This window comes from Cetorhinus maximus, chromosome 21, assembly GCF_964194155.1.
Source record: "Cetorhinus maximus chromosome 21, sCetMax3.hap1.1, whole genome shotgun sequence".
Lineage (NCBI taxonomy): Eukaryota > Metazoa > Chordata > Chondrichthyes > Lamniformes > Cetorhinidae > Cetorhinus > Cetorhinus maximus.
Genome location: NC_135899.1, coordinates 34,836,499 through 34,848,592, shown reverse-complemented (window position 1 = coordinate 34,848,592; position 12,094 = coordinate 34,836,499). Strand labels below are relative to the sequence as shown.

The window sequence follows — 12,094 nt, the reverse complement described above, 5'->3', positions numbered from 1 at the left end:
TGTTTTTGTTTACTGATGTATTCCTGTTCACTGAAACAATCAGGAGCCTACAGTCCTGTACACAATATGTTGGTCAATGTCGCTCTGGGCTGGTATACTTTCTCTATCATTGGGTTTATAATTTCTAGTTCACAGGAAGCAAAATGTTTCCCCAAGAAAGAAAGACTTGTATTTACATATCAACTTTCACAGACTCAAGGTGTGCTGAAGCACTTTACAGCCAATGGAATGCTCTTTGAAGTGTAGTCACTGTTGTAATGAAGGAAATGTAGCAGCCAATTTGTGCACAGCAAGCTCCCACACAGAACAAGTGATAATGATCAGACAATCTGTTTCAGTGACATTGATTGTGGGATCCATATTGACCAGGACATTAGGGATAATTCACCTACTCTTCTTTAACTTCGTGTCATGGCATCTTTTACTTTCACCTGAGAGGGCAGATGGGCCCTTGGTTTAACTTATCTGAAAGATGGTACCTCTGACAGTGCAGCACTCCCTCAGTACTGCACTGGAGTGCTAGCCTCAGCGCTCAAGTCTCTTGACCCACAACCTTCTGACTGAGACAAGAGTGCTAACTAAGTCACAGCTGACAATAACTCATAATATTTCTGTTGTATTAGATTCAGTTTCTAAGGGGTTAAGTCCCAAGGTTGTGTACAGAATGCTTCTCCCGTGTAAACTGGCAGCCTGAAAGTTTGATTTGATTTAAAGTGATAACTAGTTAGAGCTGCAGGTGTCAGTGTTGTCTTTGTGTCTGGGTTCCTGAAGCTGTGAAAGGTGGTAAAGTCTCTGGTGTCAGCTGGAATGGACATCTTAAGGGATTGTCTTCAATCAGTACTGCTGATTAACCATTCTGCTTTCATTCACTCATGAAAGTTCTATTGTTTAGGCACAGTTCTAACAATCTGTCAGGAATAAAACTCAAGGAATAACTCTCTCTTCCCAGGAAAGCTCAGTGTTAGTTTTAGTGAGATTTTGAGCTTGCTTTCAAATCCCTCCATGGCCTGCCTCTCCCCTCCCTATCTCTGTAATCTCTTCCACCCCTCAGTCCTGCACTGGAGTGTCAGCCATGATCTTTTGTGCTCAAGTCCTGGAGTGGGACTTGAACCCACAACCCTCTGACTCAGAGAACAAGGTTTTGGGTTCAAGTCCAACTCCAGATGGATTATTCCATGAACATGGATTAAAGTTGTTGTCAGGGCCAGATGAATAATTCCTCAGGCTCTGGGCTCCCTGTACAAACCCCACCCACCATTTATTGAAACACAAACTTGTTGTAAAACGAGTGAAGAAATTATGCTGTAGATGTTTACACACTGCATTGATAATGAAGCCAATCAGACCACAATGTACCAGCCTTAAATAAAACTGCTTCAATTGGTCACACAATTTTTAGAAAAAAATCATATTTCAGCAAAACTCCTTGGCAAATATTCAATAACCACAAGTGCACATTTGTGGTCAAAACTTTGTGTTGGTTTTATCAGTGTAATCTGGCTAAAATTGACTGTATCAGGATTTTTCAATGTAAGTTATGTCAAGCATAAATTGAACTTTTGTGATCGTTAACGCTGGCTTATTAAACATCTCCCAGGAAGCTGGAACCAACCACAGAAATGACCACGGCCCCAGATGGGAATAATGAGAGTGGTGAGTTTCTACCGATTGCGCCTGTTTGAGGTGGCTCTTCAAATTACACTCAGGGTTTGTGTGCGTTCAGGCACCAAAAACCTGGGGCTGGGACTTCCTGGGAGAGGTGAATGGACTGCGACATCCCGGGAGGGGTGAATGGACTGCGACATCCCGGGAGAGGTGAATGGACTGCGACATCCCGGGAGAGGTGAATGGACTGCGACATCCCGGGAGAGGTGATTGGACAGCGACATCCCGGGAGAGGTGAATGGACTGGGACATTCCGGGAGAGGTGAATGGACTGGGACATCCCGGGAGGGGTGAATGGACTGCGACATCCCGGGAGAGGTGAATGGACTGGGACATTCCGGGAGAGGTGAATGGACTGGGACATTCCGGGAGAGGTGAACGGACCGCGATGTCCTGGGAGAGGCGAATGGACCGGGACATCCCTGGCAAAGAACTGGACGAGGTGGATGTTGAGCCTCAGACACTGGATCAGGGGAGCTGCACCTACACAGGAGGCGACCCCTGGACGGGACAGTGTTGTCAGATATCAACTCATGGGGCATTTACTCACACATTGAACCCCACCTCAATCACCAAATCACGCAATTGCTCCATGAATCAGAGTTCATTCCAGAACATTGGAACAATCTCCTCTCTCCAACCTGCCTGAGTCTCTCTCTCTCTCTCTCTCGTCTGTTACTCTCTCTCTCCTGTACCCTCTCTCCTGTGCCCCTCTCACCTGTGTCCCTCCTACCTGTTTCCCTACTGTACATGTGCTGATTCTGCCACTGCACATCATTGTTGCCTTGGATGCAGTGGGTCTCCCTCTCCTGATTTGCTGTCAAACACATCCGAGGCTACACATCCCACACTGATGTTGTCAGTTTGAAAGCCTCCGAGGATGAAGAATGTTATTCCCACACTAGAAATCTCTGTCAAACATTTACCGGGGGAACTGAGACAGCAGCTGCAATAAGTGAGGTTTTATTCCGATGGGACAATGACAAGTTTAAATCCCCACCTGATCTGCTGCTCAAAGTTGCCTCCATTTCACCGGTCAGTTTCCCAAACTTCAGAAAACTCATGTTGCTCCAGAAATATTTGGATTGGCTGTGAGAGACGTCAATCAGAGAGCCCCACCCACTCTGCCCATTCCCTCCCCTTCCTCTTCCACAGCTGCTTCACTTCCTGTAGGGACTCAAAACCAACTCAGGAGATGGTGAGTGAACGAACACAATTTATAATAATTACATCACATAATATCCACACTAATCTTCAGGCAGCCTGACTATCCTGTGGGGAATCAGGTGTGGAAATGCCCCTTATGCTGTGTGAGAACATCCAGCTGAGAGAGCTGTTTACTCGGTGCTTTGTGCTGAACTGTTTGCCTGGAGCTGTGTGTTGGATATTGAGTGTGTTTATTGGAAGCATTTCCCTTCTGATTTACAGGCTGACTTTTGTTGATGGCTCATTACTGAATATGAGAAGGTGAGGTGTAATTATCTGGGAGGTGCAGAGTGTCTGAGGATTCTTACTGATTTCCTATTGTTGAGTTGTGTGTGTGTGTGTTGGGAGCTGGTTATTATCCTGCGGACTGTGAATGGTCAGTTCTGCCTATGTTTTGGGATCTGGCTTTCCTGTCTTTTCAAATCCCTCCAAGACCTCCCACCACCCTTTCCCTGAATTTTGGAGAGGGTACAGAAGAGATTTACTGGAATGGTTCCAGGATTGAGGGATTACAGTGACGTGGATAGACTGGAGAAGCTGGCATTGTTTCCCTTAGAGCAGAGAAGGCTAAGAGGAAATTAGATGTTTAAATTGTGAATGTTTTAGACAGAGTAAATAAAGAGAAACTGTTTCATTGGCAGAAGAGTCGATAACTAAGGGTTACGGATAAAGGATGATTGGCAAAAGAAAGAGAGGTGACTTGAAAACCTTTTTTACACAACGTGTGGTTAGGATTTGGAAGGCACTGTCTGAAAGGGCGGCGGATGCAGATTCAATAATAACCTTCACTCGGTTCAAACTTGGACTCTGAAATGTACCCAATGCTGTTCCTGACATGTCTCTCTACTGGTTTGATGAGAATCATTGAATAAGGGATGTGCTGGGCTGTGAGATTGTGATGGAATACAATCCTGCTGCTGCTGATGGCTCACTGCACCTCATGGATATCCAGTTTTGGGATCTGTCCTTAGTCTACTTCCCTAGTGATAATTAACATGGTGAAATACTCATTCATCAGTTGGGAGGGGAGTGATAGTTTTCCTTGAACTTGTTTGACCTGAAGCCATGAGATTCCATGGAGTCAATATTGAGGACGTCCCCAGTGGGGAGGGACATACCCAGGGATGGTGACGGAGGAGTCTGGGATGGTTCCAGATTGATACAATTCAGTGAGTATCACTGCTACTTGACCAGTCTGTGGGGCAGCTCTCCTCACTTGGGTACTTGTCCTCAGACTTGGTAAGAGAGACTTTACAGATTTCACTGGGCTGAGATCACCTTAATCTTATTCTGACACAATGCCAGGATTTTCTAGATCTATATGATTTTTCTCTTATTATTGGATTTTGTAATGATTGTTTATCATTGTTTGCTGGGCCACTTCAGAGGGCAGTTCAGAGTCAACCATGTTGTGTAGGACTGGAGTCACATGTAGACTGGACCAGGCAGTTGTAGCAGGTTTCCTTCCCTGTGAATAGCAGACTGACACTCACTGTGGAACAGTCTCTAACTGAGGAGTCAGCCCCTTCAGCAAAGGAGGAGAGGGGAGCAAAGGAGGAAATCATGTTTCCTTTTCCTCTTTTACAGAAGGATTACACCGTGCTACACCAGAGAATACAGAGAGGATAGACACTGTCGATAGGCCTTGACCGTTACCCAAGAAACAACTGCACAACTGTGGGAAGACATCCAGTCCCTTCACAGCATTGCTCAACACAGAGAAGGTTGGTCACTGAAACCATCATCTGGAAATCGGTCGGATCAGGGGAGCTTTGACATATCATCAGACCTGAAACTGGTCAGTGGTGTGGAACCTTTCATCAGAACCAACCTTTCTGAAGGTTTGGCTGTGGGTTATCGATCAGGGTGAGTCTGGGAAGAAGTGTGAGTGGGCTGCAAGTTTGGTGAGAGCTTCAATCATTCATTTAGCCTCATGAACCACTGACTCATTCCTCCAGGTGAGAGGCTGTTCAAGTGTGAGGAGGGCTCCACAGGTTCCTAGGATCCCCTAATACTAAAGGTACTTCTGTTGTACCACCTGTTTCAGAAGAGTAGCCACATGGAAGGGAAGTCATTCAAGTGTGATGTGCGTGACCGAACCTTTGCACAGTCTTCAACACTCGTGCAACACCAACGCTTTCACACTGAGAAGAAACCGTTCACGTGCGAGGTGTGTGACAAATCTTTCTCGCGCTCATCTCACTTTCATGTACACCAACGCATTCACACTGGAGAGAAACCGTTTACATGCGAGGCATGCGAAAAATCATTCTCAGACTTATCGACACTCCGCAGACACCAACTGATTCACACAGGTGAGAAACCATTCACATGTGAGGTGTGTGACAGATCATTCTCACGGTCTTCAATCCTCCGCTCACACCAACACATTCACACAGGAGTGAAAATGTTCACGTGTGAGGTCTGTGCTAAAGCCTTCACAGTGTCATCGAACCTCCTACGCCATCAAACAGTCCACACGGGGGCGAAACCTTTCAAGTGTGACATTTGCGACAAAGCTTTTGTGACGTCTTGGAACCTCCTTAAACACCAGATGATTCACACAGGAGACAAACCATTCAAGTGTGAGGTGTGCAAAAAAGCATTCTCACTGTCATCAACACTTGTGCAACACCGACGCATTCATACTGGAGAGAAGCCATTCATGTGTGAGGTGTGTAACAAATCATTCTCGCACTCATCGACCCTCCGTGTACATCGCCGCATTCACACAGGGGAGAAACCATTCAAGTGTGACGTGTGCCACAAATCATTCTCGGACTCATCGAACCTCCGCGGACACCAACGTTTTCACACAGGAGAGAAACCATTTCAGTGTGAGATTTGTGACAAGGCTTTCACCCGTTCCTCCGATCTTGTGAAGCATCAGAGGATCCACACCGGGGAGAGACCATTCAAATGTGATGTGTGTGGCAAATCATTCTCAGAATCATGGTACCTCCGGATACATCAACGTGTTCACACGAGAGAAACCATTCAAGTGTGAGGTTTGTGATGAAGTTGTCATCAACTTATCAAATCTGCTGCTCCTTCAGAGGATCCACACAGGGGAGTAAGAGGGAGATTTGCAATGAAGTTTTTCTGAAGTCTTTGCTCCTGGGCCACCAGAGGATTCACATGGGGGGAGGGGGGCATGTGGAAATCCATTCAGGTGCGATGTTTATAAGACAACTTTCACCCAGCCCCACTAAATCGTAAAGCACCAGCAGACCCATACTGGTGAGAAACCATTCAGGTGTGAGGTGTGTGACAAGGCTTTCACAGTCAGTGTATCTCCTGGTCCATCAACACACTTACACGGGGGAGAAACCCTATCGGTGTGAGTTCTGTAATGAAGCCTTCATACAATTGTCAACCACTGGAACATCAAAGAACTCACACGGGAGACAAACCCTTCCAGTGTGACGTGTGACAGGATTGTTTCACCTACTCCTCCTCTCTCATCATACACCAATGTCTGCACACGGACTTGGAGCCGGGTCACCTGCTTCCGTTACACTGAGACATGTCTATGTTGTTTACCGTCCAGTGCTCACACAGGGGAGCTGTCGTTCCAAAGCACTGCCTCTCTCAGCAGTGTCTGTCTCAAACCTCTCCAACCATCATGCCAATCATTTTAAGAAGGTCAATTTAACCTTTGACCAGATCACCAAACATCACCAGAAGAAGACATCAATATGCATAGAAATTCCTGTATAAATTCAGCATCCTTTCAGTGCAGTGCCAGGTACAAGTCACTCACTGATTCTCACTCTGACCAAGAAGGCAATCAGATGCTCAATGGTTAGAAAGGCTCCAGCTTCTAATCTACCAGCACAAGCACCCAGGGGAGGAGCCATTCCTGGGGTAGTAATGGAGGGACTTCAGTTAGCCTCAGCATCTCTGGTCTATGGAGGGGAAGAATCAGCCAGGAATGCCGTTCCTCATCAGTGACCCCAGTTGGGAAGTCAGGGGGAGGGCAGGATGTGTCTCGGCTGTGACAGTCTCCATTGTCTCACAACATTCACTGTCTGGGTCTACACATGCTGAATGGCCACTTAGAGCACTAGAGGCCAATCAATGTCCACAGTCTGTACTCCAGGTCAGTACCTTGAGGGTTGGAGGAAATGAGAGAGGACAACAGCTTGTATTTATAGAGTACTTTAATATAGTCAAACATCCCAAAGTGTTTCATAGAGACGTCATCAGAGAAAAATTAACACCGAGACAAAAAGGAGATGTTCGAAGGGTCAAAATTATGGTCAAAGAGGTGGGATTTAAGGAGGGGAGAGAGATAAAAATGCAGAGAGGTTTAAGGAGGGAATTCTAAAGCTTGGAGCATGGATGATACGGCTGTCAATGGTCAGGTGAAGGTAGTCGGGGTGGGGGTATGTACTAAAGGCCAGAAATGGAGGAAGTCAGAGATCTCGGAGTGAAATGGGGCTCGAGGTGACAGAGAGAGGGAGGAGGTGAGTCCATGGAGCAATTTGTACTTGAATGTGAGAATTTTAGGAACATAGGAACAGGAGTAGGATTTTCAGCCCATTGAGCCTGCTCTGCCACTCAATACGATCATGATTGATCATCCACTTCAAAGCCTTTTTCCCACATTATCCCCATATCCCTTTACATCATTGGTATTTAGAAATCTGTCAATCTCTACTGTAAACGTACTCAATGACTTGAGTTTCCACGGTCTGTGGGGTAGAGAATTCCAAAGATTCACAACCCTCTGAGTAAAGAAATTTCTCCTCATCTTGGTTCTGAGTAGCTTCCCCCTTATTTTGAAATTGTGTCCACTGGTTCTAGCCTCTCTAACATCTTAGCTGCATCTATACTGTCTATCCCTTTGAGTATTTTCTAGGTTTTAATGAGATCACCTCTCATCCTTCAAAACTCTAGAGAATACAGGCCCAGTTTCCCCCAATCTCTCTTCATAGGACAGTCCTGCCATCCGGGAACAAGTCTGGTGAACCTTTGTTGCACTGCTTCTATGGTAACAGTATCCTTCCTAAGGTAAGGGGACCAAAACTGCGCATAGTATCCAGATGTGGTCTAACCAAGGTTCTATACAACTGAGACAGGACTTCACTACTCCTGTACTCAAATCCTCTTGAGATAAAGGCCAACATACCAATACAAAAGCCTTCCTAATTGCATGTTAAATTGGAGAAACCAGTGGACTGGGAACCAGTGTAGGTCAGTGAACACAAGGGTGATGCTAGGTGTGTGAGTTATGTTGGAGACCACAGAGTTTTGGCTGATCTGAAGTTTATGGAGGGTGGAAGATGGGAAGCTGGACAGAAAAGTATTGGAATGGTCTAGTCTAGTCTAGAAGCAACAACAGCAAGAATGAGGATTTCAACAGCAGATGGACTAATGCGGGGGTGGGGGTTGTTAGAAATGGGCAATGTTACAGAGTAACATGCAGGCGATCTTTGTGATGGAGAGGGCGTCGGAAGCTCAGCTGGTGGTTGAAGAGGGTGACACTAACCAATTATTGTTATTGGAGATGAGAATGGAGAGGGCATTCGAAAGGAATTTAAGGAATGTAGGAACTGGAGTAATCTCTTGAACCTTTTACACCATTCAATCAGATCATGGCTGATCTGTATGTTAACTCTATCTTCCTGCCTTGGTTCTGTAACGCTTAATCCCCTTGCCTAACAGTTGATGGCTATGAATCATTGTGGTGAATGGAGGGCCAAAAGATTTGGGAATAAATTTTGAGTGTGGGTGTATTAGCAAAGTGAGCCAGCTCTGAGGAGTGGGTGTGGGGTAGAATCGGACCCTGATTTAGTTGGTGATGTGAATTATTGATAGATCCTCTTCAGGTGACGGGTGTTTGACTAATACCATGGGTAATGTTTGTACATATGAACATACATATGAATTAGGAGCAGGAATGAGCCACTCGCCTTTCGAGCCTGCTCCGCCATTCAATAGGATCATGATTGTTATGTCAACCCTACATTCCTGCCTAAACCTGATAATCTTTCACCCCCTTGTTAATCAAGAATCTATCTAGCTCTGCCTTAAAAATATTCAAAGACTCTGCTTCCACCACCTTTTGAGGAAGAGCATTCTAAAGACTCATGACCCTCTGAGAGAAAACAGTTTCTCCTAACCTCTGTCTTAAATGAGCAACCCCTCATTTTTAAACCGTGATCCTTCATTCTAGATTCTCCCACAAGAGGAAATATCCTCTCCAAATCCACCCTGTCAGGACCCCTCAGGATATTAAAGGTTTAATTGAAGTCACCTCAGTGGATACCAGCCTAATCTGTCCAATCTTTCCTCATAAGACAACCCGCCCATTCCTGGAATTAGCCCAGTAAATCTTCTCTGAACTGCTTCCAGCGCATTTACATCTTTCCTTAATTAAGGAGACCAGTACTGTACACAATATTCCAGATGCGGTCTCACCAGTGTACTGTACAACTGAAGCATAACCTCCCTACTTTTGTAATTAATTCCCTTCACAATAAATGATAACATTCTGTTAATTTTACTAATTACTTACGGTATCTGCATACTAGCCTTTTGTAATTCATGCACTAGGACACCCAGTTCCCTCTGAATCTCAGAGCTCTGCAATCTCTCACCATTTAGATAATAAACTTTTTTTTATTCTTCCTGCCAAAATGAACAATTTCATATTTGCCCACATTCTACTCCATTTGCCAGATCTTTGCCCACTCACTTAACCTACCTATGTCATATGTCACAATTTACTTTCCTACCTATCTTTGTGTCGTCAGCAAATTTAGCAACCATTCCTTCAGTCCCTTCATCCAAGCCATTTATATAAATTGTAAAAAGCACTGATCCCTAAGCACACCACTCGTCACATCTAGCCAACCAGAAAAAAACAACTGCCAACTCTGCTTCCTGTTAGCTAGCCAATCTTCTATCCATGTCAATATGTTACCCCCTACACCATGAGTTTTTAATTTCCACAATAACCTTTGGTGTGGCACTTTATCAAATGCCTTCTGGAAATCTAAGTACAGTACACCCACCAATTCCCCTTTATCCACAGCACATGATTCCTTCAAAGAACTCCAATAAATTGGTTAAACATGAATTCCCTTTCACAAAACCATGTTGACTCTGCCTGATTGCCTTGAATTTTTCTAAGTGCCCTGCTATAACATCTTTAATAATAGCTTTTTACATTTTCTCTATGACAGATGTTAGGCTCACTGGTCTGTAGTTTCCTGATTTCTGTCTCCCTCCCATTTTGAATAATGGAGTTACATCTGTTATTTTTCAATCTAATGGAACCTTCCCTGAATCTAGGGAATTTTGGAAAATTAAAACGAATGCATCAACTATCTCACTAGCCACTTCTTCCGAGACCTTAGGGTGAAGTATATCTGGACCTGGGAATTTGTCAGCCCGCAGCCTGAACAATTAGTTCAATACGACCTCCTTGATGATTGTAGTTTTCCCGAGTTCCTCCCTGCCTTCCATTTTCTGATTTACAGCTATTTCAGGGATGTTACTTGTGTCCTCTATAGTGAAGAATGAAGCAAAATACTGTTCAATTCATCCGCCATCTCCCTACTTTCCATTATCAATTCCCTAGATGCACTTTCTATCGGACCAACGCTCACTTTAACTTTTTTCTTATTTAAATATCTATAGAAACTCTTGCTATCTGTCTTTAAATCATGAGCTAGCTTTCTTTTGTGCTGTAATTTTTCCCTCCTTATTAATACTTTAGTCATTCTTTGATGTTCTTTATATTCTTTCCAATCTTCTGACCTGCCATCCGCTTTGAGTAATTATATGCTTTTTTTTTAAGTTTGATACTTTAACTTTTTCAGTTAACCATGAATGGTGGGCCCTCCCCTTGGAATTTTTCTTCTTCATTGGAATCTATCTATTCTGTGTATTCTGAAATATCCCTTTCAGTGTCTGCCACTGAAACTCTATTGACCTATCCCTTAACCTCATTTGCCAGTTCACTTTAGATAACTCTGCTTTCATGCCCTCATAATTGCCCTTATTTAAGTTTAAAATACTAGTCTTGGATGTACTTGTTTCTCCCTCAAAATGAATGTAAAATTCAATCATATTATGATCGCTGCTACCCAGGGGTGCCTTCACTATGAGGTTATCAATTAATCCTATCTTGTTGCTCAATACCAGGTCTAGTATAGCCTGCTCTGTGGTTGGCTCTAGAACATGCTGTTCTAAGAAACTACGCCGAAAACATTCGATGATCTCCTCATCTACGCTACTCTTGCCCATCTGATTTTTCCAGTCTGTATGTAGATTAAAATCCCACATGATTATTGCTGTAACTTTCTGACAGGCTTCCATGATCTTTTATACTCTGTCCTACTGTGTAGTTACATTAGGGGGCTTGTACACCACTCCCACAAGTGACCTCTTGCCTTTATCATTCCTCATCTCAACCTAAACTGCTTCTATATCCCGTTTTCCTGAACTTAGGTCATCCCTCTCTAATGTGCTGCCACCCCTCCACCTTTTCCTAGCTTCCTGTCTTTCCTAAATGTCACATACCCTTCATTATTCAGGTCCCAATCTCTGTCATCCTGTAGTCATGCCTCTGTAATGGCTATCAGATCATACTTATTTATTTCTATTTGCGCTATTAGTTCATCTGTTTTGTTTCAACTGCTACGTGCGTTTAGATACAGAGCCTTTAGTTTTGTTGTTTTATTATTTTTGTAGCATCTAGCCTTATCTGCTGATTTACTCTTGGATTTGTACTCTTTGTCCCTTCTTGTCACAGTCTGTTTATCATGTCCCATATTAATACCTTTTTCTCTTGCCTTGTCTCTACTCTTTGGTTTACCACATCTTCCCAAATTTGATCCCTTATCCCCTCTAATCAGTTTAAAACCCTCTACTTCCCTAGTTATGCAGCTTCCGAGGACGCCAGCCCCTGCACGATTCTGGTGTAGACCGTCCCAATGGTACAGATCTCATTTTCCCCAATACAGGTACCAGTGCCACACAAATCGGAACCCACTTCTCCCACACCAGTCTTTGAGCCACGCATTCGTTTCTCTGATCTTATTTGTCCTGTGCCAGTTTCTACATGCCTCAGGTAATAATCCAGAAATTATTACCTTTGAGGTTCTGCTTCTTAATTGCCTAGCTTGTCATGCTGACTATGCAGGGCCTCCTTCCTCATCCTGCCTATGTCGTTGGTACCTACATGGACCACGACCACTGGATCCTCACC

At 44.2% G+C, this 12,094-nt stretch overlaps 3 protein-coding genes and 1 pseudogene across 4 annotated transcripts in view; 2 read left to right on the top strand and 2 right to left on the bottom strand.

Moving 5' to 3' along the window:
* The window catches only part of LOC144695240 (uncharacterized), a 100,903-nt pseudogene extending 92,845 nt beyond the window's left edge, over positions 1-8,058 (top strand). Inside the window, exon 3 of the transcript XR_013579910.1 lies at positions 4,755-8,058. The product of XR_013579910.1 is annotated as an uncharacterized LOC144695240 (transcript). The remainder of the gene's footprint in view (positions 1-4,754) is intronic.
* The window catches only part of LOC144695207 (uncharacterized), a 469,933-nt gene that overhangs the window by 336,884 nt on the left and 120,955 nt on the right, over positions 1-12,094 (bottom strand). The gene's annotated exons all lie outside the window — the stretch shown is intronic.
* The window catches only part of LOC144695266 (uncharacterized), a 290,534-nt gene that overhangs the window by 196,513 nt on the left and 81,927 nt on the right, over positions 1-12,094 (bottom strand). The gene's annotated exons all lie outside the window — the stretch shown is intronic.
* LOC144695162 (uncharacterized) overlaps positions 1-12,094 on the top strand; it is a 144,183-nt gene that overhangs the window by 92,835 nt on the left and 39,254 nt on the right. The gene's annotated exons all lie outside the window — the stretch shown is intronic.